Here is a 12,682-nt window from a genome sequence, read left to right on the forward strand (position 1 = left end):
CGGGGCCGCTTGTGAGAGCCTTCAAACGGAACTCACAAGCGGAACCACGAACGCAAGTGTGAAAGTAGCCTAAGTGTATTTGGGTAATATTACTATACAGTATATCTTACTATACAGTATATTTACAGTACTACAGTACTACAGTACTATACTATACAATACTATACAGTATAATATTATTAATGTGGTGTATGTGTTTCTGATACATAAATATAAATATGCAATGTATATAATAAAGTGAAGTAACAATATAAATTGGTTAAATAAAACTATGTTTATTATAAAATAATAATAATAGTCATATTGACTTTTTCTTTGACTTAAGTTTTTTCAAATAAAGCATACCAAAACATTAACAAATTTGTATAATGCCCAGATGATGACGGTGGGGCCTGAAACTGCAGCCCAGGGTAGGCTGGTAGGGAAGGGAGGCCCGAGTACTGCGATGGGACAGATTGTGAGGAGGCGGGGACAGCATACCCATATGTGGACTCCACGATGTGGACTCCATGATAATGTGGGCCATATGGCCAAGCAGGTGGCCTATAATGACCTCTTGGAGAGTGAAATTGTGGAGGAGGTGGTGGTGGAGGTTGTGAGCCCATGGAAATTGGCATTGACTGGGGGCCAAACATGTTCCCATGAAGGCGCCAAAAATGTCTGTAGGGTCGTTGGGGGGAGTGGCTGCATCCAGAACGATTCCGAGAGCCACTTTGTTTCTCAGGACTCGTTCTGGAGGCAGCTGGCGCAAATACGAGGCCAGACTACAGGCATAAAAGTCAAACTTATACTCCTGCCGGGCTCTCGCTAAATAATCAAGCACCTGGGTGTTGATGAGAGATTCGGCAGGAGGGATTGCCCATCATCTGGCCCGGCTGGGTAGAGCCAAAGGCGGGGGCGGGGGTCACCTCCAGAAACAGCTGGTGGCCTGGAAGGCAGTGTTTGGTCCTAGGGCACTCTCCACCCACGCTGCCGAAGATGGAGTGTCTTCCTCACAGGCACTGGAGAGCAACGGAGCAGACTCATCCCTTTCATCCTCTATGTTGTCCTCCGTTCTTCAAAAAAAAAATTAAAAAAAAATTGTACATTACTAGATAAACAGCATTTTGTTTTATAACTATTAACGTCACATATTGCTATAATCATCAAATTACTTTTTGGAAATAGTACTACATGAATTTACCAACATATTACATATGGGGTAATTTAGGTACATTGGGGAAATTTGAAGTGTCATAGCTGACCATAGCAACAAATCCTACTCCACTTGTCATGTTGGTCACCTACTTTTGCTCATGAGAAGGAATTTGAATGGTTGCTTTTGACAAATATGCCTTTTCAGTATGACCATGTTTAAACTATATAACATTACCTAAAGAGTCTTCATACAGTGTGTATGGATAAACATTTATAGTGGTCATTGTGTAGAATTAACCTACGGACGCAGCTCCATGACCTCACAGAGGAATATCAGTTGTTCCCGATACATATATGGCCTTTTCTTTGGCTGCCCAGAACCACTCTACCCCTGGTGGTGCATCTCTTTGTAGGACTGGTCTCTGCAGCTCCGCCAATGATTCTTTACCTCATCAACTCAAAAAAGGAAATTTTACCTAAATATACAATACAACAGATTATAACGTATCACATGTGCTATGCTATGGAGGATAACGTATCACATGTGCTATGCTATGGAGGATAAACTATCACGTGCTAAGCTATGGAGGATAAACTATCACATGTGCTATGCTATGGAGGATAACGTATCACATGTGCTATGCTATGGAGGATAAACTATCACGTGCTATGCTATGGAGTATGAATTATCACATGTGCTATGTTAGGGAGGATAACATATCACATATGCTATGCTAGGGAGGATAACGTATCACATGTGCTATGCTATGGAGGATAACGTATCACATGTGATATGCTAGGGAGGATAAACTATCACATGTTCTATACTAGGGAGAACAGAAAGGATCACACATGTATATACATTGGCTACTTGCCCAAATTCTGGGGACTTTGCCCTTTGGTTTTCTCCCAGATGGTGGCAAATAGGTCCTGGGTTATCTCCACCCAGACTGCATCTTTTTTATAATGGTCGTGGTAGTCCCCACTCCGCCTCTTAATATCCATAGCCCATGGTGTCTTCAGCACGGCTGAAAAATGGTCCGTAAGGGCTGGAAAACTGTGCAGCAAACTCCTGCCTCATGTGCTGCCTGGAGCCAGATGCTGAGCAACTCAACTTCCTGTCTTAAATCCATTATGTGGTGCTAAATTATTTGCGTTAAAAATGCAACGCATGCCGTCCGGATGTGATGCGATTTTCACACAGCCCCATTCACTTCTATGGGGCCAGCATTGCGTGAAAATCGAAGAATATAGAACATGCTGAGATTTTCACTCAACACACAAGTGATGCGTGAAAAAGAAAGCTCATGTACACAGACCCATTGAAATGAATGGGTCCAGATTCAGTGTGGGCGCAATGAGTTCGAATCACGCATTGCACCCGCGCGGAAAACTCGCTCATGTGAAAGGGGCCTAAGGGCTCTTTCGGATAAGCAGTTAAACTCGGTAAAATCGGATGAGCTTTCAGACAGACTGTACCCATTCTACACTCAGGATAGGAAAATTGTCTGAATGTACAATAAATGTAGTGAACTTATAAATAATTATATTATTAAACAATTATATGTAAATAATAAATAAAAATAATATGTCTCCCTGGTTATGAGGAACATGTAACAAACACAGTACGTATATAACGTAGTCCAGGTGTACTTAAAGTGTACCTAAACTGACAACATAACTTCATTAAAACAAATTGTAAATGTGCTGAAAATAATTTTTCTAATATACTTTATTTTTTAAGCTGTCCTAGTGAAAAAGGCACCTGAACTTCTCATTAAAATCTAAGGAGAGTGTTAAAAATGTAGGTGCACCTGTAAATTATCCATGTCATCTACACTGCCTGTCCAAAAACAAAATCGGCAACAAAAAAAAAAGGTCACACACTCTAATATTTCGTTGGACTGCCTTTATGGCATGCATTCTCTGTGGCATTGTTTCGATAAGCTTCTGCAATGTCACAAGATTTATTTCCATCCAGTGTTGCATTCATTTTTTACCAAGATCTTGCATTGATAATGGTAGAGTCTGACCGCTGCGCAAAGCCTTCTCTAGCACATCCCAAAGATTCTCAATGGGGTTAAGGTCTGGACTCTGTGGTGGCCAATCCATGTGTGAAAATGATGTCTCATGCTCCCTGAACCACTTTTTCACAATTTGAGCCCGATGAATCCTGGCATTGTCATCTTGAAATATGCCCGTGCCATCAGGGAAGAAAAAATCCATTGATGGAATATTCTGGTCGCTCAGTATGTTCAGGTAGTCAGCTGACCTCATTCTTGGAGCACATAGTGTTGCTGAACCTAGACATGACCAAATGCACAAACCCAGATCATAGCACTGCCCCCACAGGCTTGTACAGTAGGCACTAGGCACGATGGTTGCATCACTTCATCTGCCTCTCTTCTTACCCTGATGCGTCCATCACTCTGGAACATGGTAAATCTTGACTCATCAGACCACATTGCTCCAGAGTCCAATCTTTATGCTCCCTAGCAAATTGAAGTCTTTTTTTGTGGTTTGCCTCACTGATTGGTGGTTTTCTTACGGCTACACAGCTATTCAGTCCCAATCTCTTGAGTTCCCTTCGCATTGTGCGTGTGGAAATGCTCTTACTTTCACTATTAAACATAGCCCTGAGTTCTACTGTAGTTTTTCTTCGATTTGATTTCACCAAACATTTAGGATTTTTTGTTTGCCATATTTCTTCCTTGAATACGATGGGTCCCCACTATTCTTCCAGTTTTTAATAATGCGTTGGACAGTTCTTAACCCAATTTTAGTAGTTTCTGCAACCTCCTACTCTGCTTGATGCACGCCAATGCTTTGAACCTTCTTAAACAGACTAACATCTTTTCCACGACCTCGAGATGTGTTTTTCAAACATGGCTGTTTAAGAATTGAGAAGCAACTCATTGCACCAGTTGGGGTTAAATAACTTATTTCCAGCTGAAAGATAATCGCCCATGCAGTAATTATCCAATAGGAGGCTCATAACTATTTGCTTAGTTAAAAACAGGTGGCGACTTTATTTTTGGACAGGCAGTGTATAATGCATGAGTGTGAAATTGTTATTGCAATTATATTACAAATATGATCAGTCATACTGCTTTACTACAGATCTGTAGTACGCTGGTTTCACACATCGTTCTTAAGGTGTTTTTTTGCACTATTACTTTTGTTTGGTGTATTATATTTTTCTTGTAAAAACATCAGCTCCAGATTTCAGGGCTCATTCAGACAACTGCATTGTGTATTCTTGTCCTAAAAACAAACAAGAACATGTTCATTTTTAGGATATGTTCTATTTTTTTTTTTGCGAGGCCACGGAACGAAGGTACAGATGCGAATAACACACAGTGTGCTGTCTGCATCTTTTGTGCTCCATTGAAATGAATGGGTCCGCAACTCCGCACCAGTTCCGTAAAATTGCGGAACAGATGCGGACCTATTCATGCGGTCGTGTGAATGAGCCTTTAGCTGAAGGTCTATGGAAAATATGAAATGCAGAACATACAAATGTTTTGTGCTCCTAAATTCTCCACTTTTTGTTCATTAAGTGTCTTATTTTTGTCTTTCTTGCTTCTTTTCAAAAATATACCATGCTGTATATCTTGGCCTTTTCTTTTTTTCAGGTATTTTGATAACACCTTCTCTATAGGGGAAAAATGCTATGAACACTAGTGGAAGACACACTGCAGCCAGGAAGATGACATCAGGACCGGAGAGCAGCCCTGGAAGAAGCAGGAGAGAAAAGAGGAGAGCATTGACTCTATTGCTATTTCAGTATAATTGAAGGGGCAACTTCTTTTAGGTGTACTCCCTGCACATATAACATGACACCCTGAAAAGAGAAACACTGATTAATGGACAAAACAAATGTCCAAAGAATATGTGCACAGTGGAAACATTTTCACACTTTCAAGCACCCTGGTACATTGTTAAAGGAGTTGTCCGGGTTCGGAGCTCAACCCGGACATATGCCTATTTTCGTCCAGGCAGCCACCCTGACTTGAGCATCGGAGCAGTTCATGCTCTGATGCTCTCCTTTGCCCTGCGCTGAATTGCGCAGTGCAAAGGCATTTTTGGAGTTCCGGTGATGAACCGGGCTCTCCTTAGGGCTGCCAGGTGGAGGCTTCCGCCCAGCAGTTAGCCCGGTGACATCACTGGTACTGATGGGCAGGCTTTAGCGCTGCCCTAGCCTATAAAATGGCTAGGGCAGCACTAAAGCCTGCCCATCAGAGCCAGTGATGTCACCGAACATACTGCTGGACGGAAGCCATAGCCCGGCAGTGTGTTATGGTAAATAAAAGAGCCCTTGCCCTGTTCGATCCTGCGCTCAAGTCAGGGGGGCCTGCATGGGTGAAATTATGGATATATCCGTGTTCAGTTCTGAACCCGGACAACCCCTTTAATTACTAATTACCTTCTACTAGGTGCAACTCTCAAGCAGATTTATTAAGATTATACACTACTCACAAAAAGTTAGGGATATTTGGCTTGTGGGTGACATTTAAAGATGAACCTAAAATGTTCTCGAACCTTTACAGGTGTAACCATCTCTAAACGTTTGAATGCACATGTCCATCTGTTCAATGTTTCAGTACTTTCTGCACAACTTGCTGTTCTCTAACAAGGCGCTTAATGGCAAAATTTACAACAGGTGTTTGATCCATGAATCACCCAAAGAATTTCCAGCATGAGACCAAGACAACACCTAACAATTGATCAACAGTACCTTGCTATTCTGAGGCTTCAAGCAGGATATTATAAGCCACTGAGCTTAGAGTGTCATCAGCAGGTTGCAGCAGAGATACAGAGAGACTAGAAGAGTCACAGAAAGGCATAGAAGTGGTCAACCTTTGGTCACATCCCACACTGATGACCCCTTCATTGTAAACAATGTCCTGTGGAACCGGATGATGAATGCCATACAACTCCAGGCACATTTATGGGAGGTGAGAAGCACCCGAGTGTCACGTCAGTGTCACGAGGGTGTCATGACCTATTGCTGACCCTGTTGTGTCTGGGGTAAGAAGGTCACAGCGGGTGGCTACGTGCTCAATTTCTCAAGTAATCACTCCATGATCTAATGGTGAGAATAGATTTCGGTCCTGGTTTTCCTGCTTAGGTTTGTGATCCTTGTCTCATTTAGGAATCTGTGGCTTTTCCTTTCAGCTGTTCTCTGTCAGCCACTCCCAGCTCCTATATATTGTCTGTTTCTGCTTCCCTTGTTGCCAAATATAGACCTTCCTTCTAGATCTTCTATTTTGACTTCAGGTGGACAACTGTTCCTGTGGATTCCTTTGGAACTGGAGCTGTTGGATCTCTGGTTCACTCCTGTTGTTGTTGTCTCCCTTCGAGGATTGTTTGTGGTGTTTGTCCTTTCCCTATTGTTAACCTCAGTGTCAGTGATGAGGACTAGTACTCCCACCGCCCTACTCATTACCTAGGGCTCATTTCAGGGTAAGCCAGGAATAAGGTACGTGATCGGTGTACGGGTTTGCAGCCCATCTATGGACGTCAGGGCACTAGAGGGGCTCTTCCCTCTCCTCTGTGCTGCACGTCTGTTACCTGCCATCTCAGACGTGATAGTCAGACCATTCAAAACCGTTTACATCAGCGTGGTGTGCATGCTAGACGACCTGCAATGGTACCTGACCACAGGTGTCATTGTCTTGCATTGGCGAGAAAGCATCTACGCTGGACCAGGGACCAGTGGGCCTCAATGCTGTTCACTAATGAAAGTCAATTCATGCTGAGCAGAAATGATGGCCGCCAAAGAGGAGAGCGCTATGCATCAGCCACTGTTGTCACTAGACGAGCCTTTGGTAGTGGTGGTGGTGGTGTTATAGTGTGGGCAGGTGTTTGTAGTCAATACAGAACTGCCCTACACTTTGTGAATGGTACAGTGACAAGACCATACTACAAGAATAACATAATGAATTCAGTCTTTTGGCCTCTGCATGAGCAACACAGGCCTAATTTCATGGGCACTGAGAGGAGGACGCTCGCTCGGCGCTCCTTCCTTAGTGCGCCTGCGCCGGGTGTAGATGTGACGTCATCGGCGCAGGCGCACTGAGGAAGGAGCGCCGAGCGAGCGTCCTCCTCTAAGTGCGCCTGTGCCGACTGAAGACCGGTACGGCGCAAGTGCAAGATTTGGAACACAGACAGGGTAAGCCGGAGGGGGAGAGCGCTCGCTGGCCCTGTCAATCAACAGGAGAAGGGGGCATTTTTTTTAAAGGAGGATGCGGCGGCTACTAGCAAGCAACCCCCCTACTTGCTGATAGCCAGGTAATTAACATATTATAAAAGTGCGTTTTTTAAAGAAACTAAGCCACAGAAAAAGGTAAGAACACTATATATTGAATAATCACACTGTAAGGATTTTAATTAGTCCAAAAATGAAAAATGACTTTTGGGGGGTGACAGAAGGCCTTTAATCTACTTGAGCTATAGGTTCTTATATGATCGTCACACCATTGTCACTCTATGTACTGGTAAGGATGGAGTATAATCACCTGTACAGCTCAGTAATCTCTTCCAAAGAGCACTGTAATCTTTGCTGCCCCTTTTGCAGTTTTGTCCACAGGCTACCTTATGCTGACCTACTGCTACCGTTGGCATTAAAGGGTATATGATATCCTTTCTGACAGCTGGAGATATCCATCAGAGATTGCATCAAAAATTATCTTCCACTGTCTTCTCCTTTCCAGTGTCTCAGATTTATGGTACTTTGTATGTCAGACATCAAAGGAAATCAGAATGGATATCAATCAAGTGCAATAGTCATGCCACTGTATAATTACAACAGTGTATTTACCCACCTAGTTTTATCTAGATAAAAGTGCTTCACAATAGTTATTGTTATGTGACAGCTGCAGTCCGTATGAATACATGGAGCAGTTTGACATACAGTAAATGTGGTGGTTAGAGGGACGATAATTCATGTAATTGCCCCTTGTGACTCTAACATCCCACCAATCCTAAAGTTCTTATTGATGCATTCTGCCATTTGCCCTCTGGTTCTCAATGTAAGGCTACCTGGTCACTGTACCCCAAATCTGGAGTAGGACCTGGCAGCTCCTCCTGTAGATGTACACTGCTGCCTAACACTTCTTTTTAATCATTCAATTTATAATTACAATGTTTTATTCAATGAATAAATTTGTCTCCATTCCCCAACTGGCACTCTAAAAGGCTTCCCACATCTCCTATCCTTCTGCCTGTTCCTTTAATTTTTATCTAAAATAAAAGAAATCAGATAATCTGATTCTAGCATTTTATTCACTTTATATACCGAGAGTTTTTTTTCCCCATTCTGTTAAAAATAAAGAACAATTCAGAGCACCTACATAGTAAATCACACAAATGACTCTTTTATCCACTCGGGTAATTGTAGAGTGTTTTAAATATCTATTCTAGATCATTTTATTAAAGAGGTTTGCTTTCCCAAAATGAATGAATTCCTCATTCCCCGACTTGAAATGTCCTCTAGTTTTTTTAATTCTAGAGTTTATCTTGCGTGACAATTGCTACATTAATAAAATCAAGCATCATACAAGGCCCACTGCTATTATAGTTAATGGAATTGTTTCATTGCTAAGAGGAATTCAACTCATTCTACATAATGAGCTCACTTCATAAGAAACCGCTTTAGCCATTTAAAAAAAATCCACTAAAGGTAATAATGTATAATGCTTCTAAAGTACATCTTAGCAGAGGTCATTATCATTTTTTAATTATGTGAAATATTCAAAAATGTGTACAGTATGTATCATACTGTATTAGAGTATGCTTCTGTTCTGTTGACTAGTCACGTTGCCTTAGAGGCATATAGAGGGTAACAGTGATATGTTTTAGGGTATTATGAAGGATACATCAAAATGTATATTAACACATACTTGAGTCAGGGAATTATAAACATTACTTACACATGATCCTGCGGTGTCTGCCGCTCCGGTCTCTGTAACTTTGCTGGGCGAGGTCAGGAGCAGCGTATGCGGCAGTCTGTTCCAGAGGAGACAGTGGACAGTGTATGCAACAGCCACACAGTCGTTCCCTTAAGGTTTTTATGCCAACCAGACAAGCTTGGGATGTAGAGCCATCCAAGGGCTCTAGATTGGCATAAAATCAGAGATGTACGGTAAATGGAGGATTTTAACTAGACACTAATCAGTGCCCGTGATTGTGCATAGTGTCCTTGCTCTTGTTTGTGAAACTGTCATTTGTGTCTGAACTCAAGAAATGCTCATTAACCCTACGTTTACCATCTTTTGCTAGTTCTGGTTAACCTCTCGTCTACTGATATGGCTATATCTATAATCCCCAGGTTTGGACCTTGGCTTATTATACTAGTTAACTTTTTGTCTGCTGATTTGGCTATAACTGTACCTTCCTGGTTGTGACAAGCTAATTTGATTATCCTGTCTGCTTTCCTTTGGTCTTCTGGTTTGGTCTGCTACTGTGAACCTTAATCCACATGCGCATCTTGGGTCACTGGCAGCTAAGTCCATCCACCCTTGCAGTTGGCTCTGGTGAATACTTAGAAGTTGCCTTAGAGTCTACTAACCAGAGTGGTGTATGAGGACAGGTAGCTGTTTCTGAATTTGTTGACTGTGGTTCCACACAGAGATCTCTGTAATTAACATAACACAGAGTTTTCGTCATAGTTGTGCCTGGTTTACCAGTACATTTTCTGGTGACAAATGCCCTTTAAATTGTGCTAGGCTCACAAGATTTTGTTAGCTAAACCGAAATGTTGAGTCAGAACTGGTTGTGGACTTATGGTGGACCACTATATTTACCACACTGGGACGCCTCAAGGTGGACTATATTCCAGCATTATACAGCAAATACAGTATTACATTACATGGATACACTATTGACAACTATTGCAGAACTTTTTATTCCTATATACCTTATCATAGCTGCCTTATCCCACCCAGATCAAAATAACATACAAATTATAGCACATTTTACAGCGTAACATGCTCTTAGAGGATATTTCGCTGCAATAAGCTACAGTAGATATCAGATGTCTACCAGTTAGCATAGTTGGGGCACAGGTGCGTAGCTAAAGGCTTATGGGCCCTGGTAAAAGAGTTCAGCTTGGGACCCCCTTCCCTCGTTCATTTGTGGGCAGGGAAGCACTTAGGCCTCCTGCAGCCTGAGACAAAAAATTTAAACGCCACTGCCCCATGCCAAATTCTCGACCTAACTCCTTCCCTCTAGCCAGAGGTGTAACTTGACCAGCATGCACTTTCTATAATACCAGTGTCTTCTTATGGGTCCCCTCAGGCTCCTGGGCCCAGTAGCAACTGCTACCTCTGCACCCTCTATAGCTTGTTCCCTGTTGCAAGCTGAAATGAGGTTACATTTTCAAAACCTGTAACAGATCATAACCAGTCCTCAAGAGCAGCACTCGCCCTCAAGCTCTAACAGTCAGCATCTGATAAATATGAATACTACCTTATGTTCTTTTAATAACGAACCTGCAAATCAAAGTGCAAAAAACAGTTAGGGAACATGACTCCAATTTTTTCTTTTCTTTTGGAGCTGTTTTACAGCTACGCCTATTTTACGCTACACAGTCTGCATTATTTGTATTGAAAATGGAGTTCATTAAAAACAATACTGCCTTGATGGTAGAACACATGCAAAATGCATTTCAGTAAATTTTATGCTAGTAAATTATTCATTGCCACACTGTAGGGGAATTCATACCTTATAAGGTCAGTCTTTTCCCTTCTCGATGACTCCTTCTTTCATGGGCTACTTAAGTCATGAATATTCAGACACACACCATCTACCACTTCAGTCCTGGTTCATTAATGCACGTTCTAATAGTATTTCAAAGTCAAACAAATAATATTTGTCATGTACATGGATATCAAACATCTTCTCTATTGTATTTAAATGAAATGTCCAAATGATTGAAAAGGTTTGCAGTGAAGAGAATGGGACAAGAATGCAGAGCAGCTTGTCCTGCCTTGATGTTCAACCGCTTTACATTAGTTACAAGGACTGCATTAGTGCTGGGTTTATAATCTCAATATCAATTCAGGTGCTGCGTCGCAGTTAGCCGGGCTGGTGTGGACATCACTCGGAATGGGTCTGGCAAGGACACATAATCATCTACTGGTGATAAGAAATTTAATTTGCAAGAAAGAAATTGGGATTTGATGTCAGGCTTTTGTTAAATGAAAACATCATGTAATTCTTTATATTTTGCTATAAATTCATCTGGATGTGACTGAATGCAAGAATGTTTCAATCAGTTACCCTTGTCCCTGGGATGTACAGTTCCTCGAGCTTCTATCTGCCTGGTTTATTTTTAAGAAACGGATCACGTTCTATCAAATGAACATCATATTCTATATGGTATTCAAGCTATTTTACGCCCTCTACCTTTGGCTAGCCCCTCAGCCTTAGGCCTCTTGCACACGACCGTATGGCTTTTTCAGTGTTTTGCGATCCGCAGAAAAGGGATCCGCAAAAAATATGGATGGCGTCCGTGTGCATTCTGTTTTTTGCGTAACGGAACAGCTTGCCCCTAATAGAACAGTACTATCTTTGTCTGTTATGCGGACAATTATAGGACATGTTCTATCTTTGAACGGAACGGAAAAACGGAAATACGGAAACAGAAGGCATACGAAGTACCTACCATTTTTTTGGCGGATCCACTGAAATGAATGGTTCCGTATACGGAACGCAAAAAATGGAATGTAAACGGAAAAAAAAACTTTGTGTGCAAGAGGCCTTAGAATTGTTGAAAAACATAGTGTAGACAAGCGGTAATGTCAATTTGAAATAACAGCCAAGCCCTTTAATATTAATACATATTTTCATTCAATTTTAATGGGGCGCAGCTTAACAAATACATTTTTCCATTACAGAATAATCCTAGCGCTTTTATTGCTAACATTGTGCATAATTTGGTTAATAACTATAGTTAAGCCGTATTCCTTCTTTTAATCCCTTTGAATGCATTTGTGCGTAAATTAATGTCTGATGTTTCAAAAATGACACATATCTCGTATATTAAGAGCTACTGTCCTGATAGTTTGATTACTTTTAGTTCATTTTACTGGAAAAAAATGAAAATTTAAAAAAGCAATTAAGATTACAACGTAATGAAATAAATTTGGATCATTATTGTTCATGGTGAACACAGACAAACATGAAGTGGGAAATTATAATTTCACCTAAAGTGTTTTTTTTTTATGCAGCATTAAAGGGAATCTGTCCCCAGGTTTATGCTTTATGATAAGTGGAGAGAATCAAATAGTGACAGAGATTATGATTTAATTAATTTATAACATACTGAATACTGTAGCTTGGTGTAGTTTTCATAAAGATTTCCTTTTTATCGGCTGCCATAGGTGTCGTGAATGCAGCCGTGAAATGGAGCATAGTCTACAATATTCATGAGCTTCACCCCCTCTCCGCCCACTTGCCACTGATTGGGAGCTTTTTCCCTATGCGTAATATGGGAAGAAAGGGGGACATTTATCAAACTGGTGTAAAGCAGAACTGGATA

The sequence above is a fragment of the Bufo gargarizans genome, chromosome 2 (assembly GCF_014858855.1).
Source record: "Bufo gargarizans isolate SCDJY-AF-19 chromosome 2, ASM1485885v1, whole genome shotgun sequence".
NCBI classification, from domain to species: domain Eukaryota; kingdom Metazoa; phylum Chordata; class Amphibia; order Anura; family Bufonidae; genus Bufo; species Bufo gargarizans.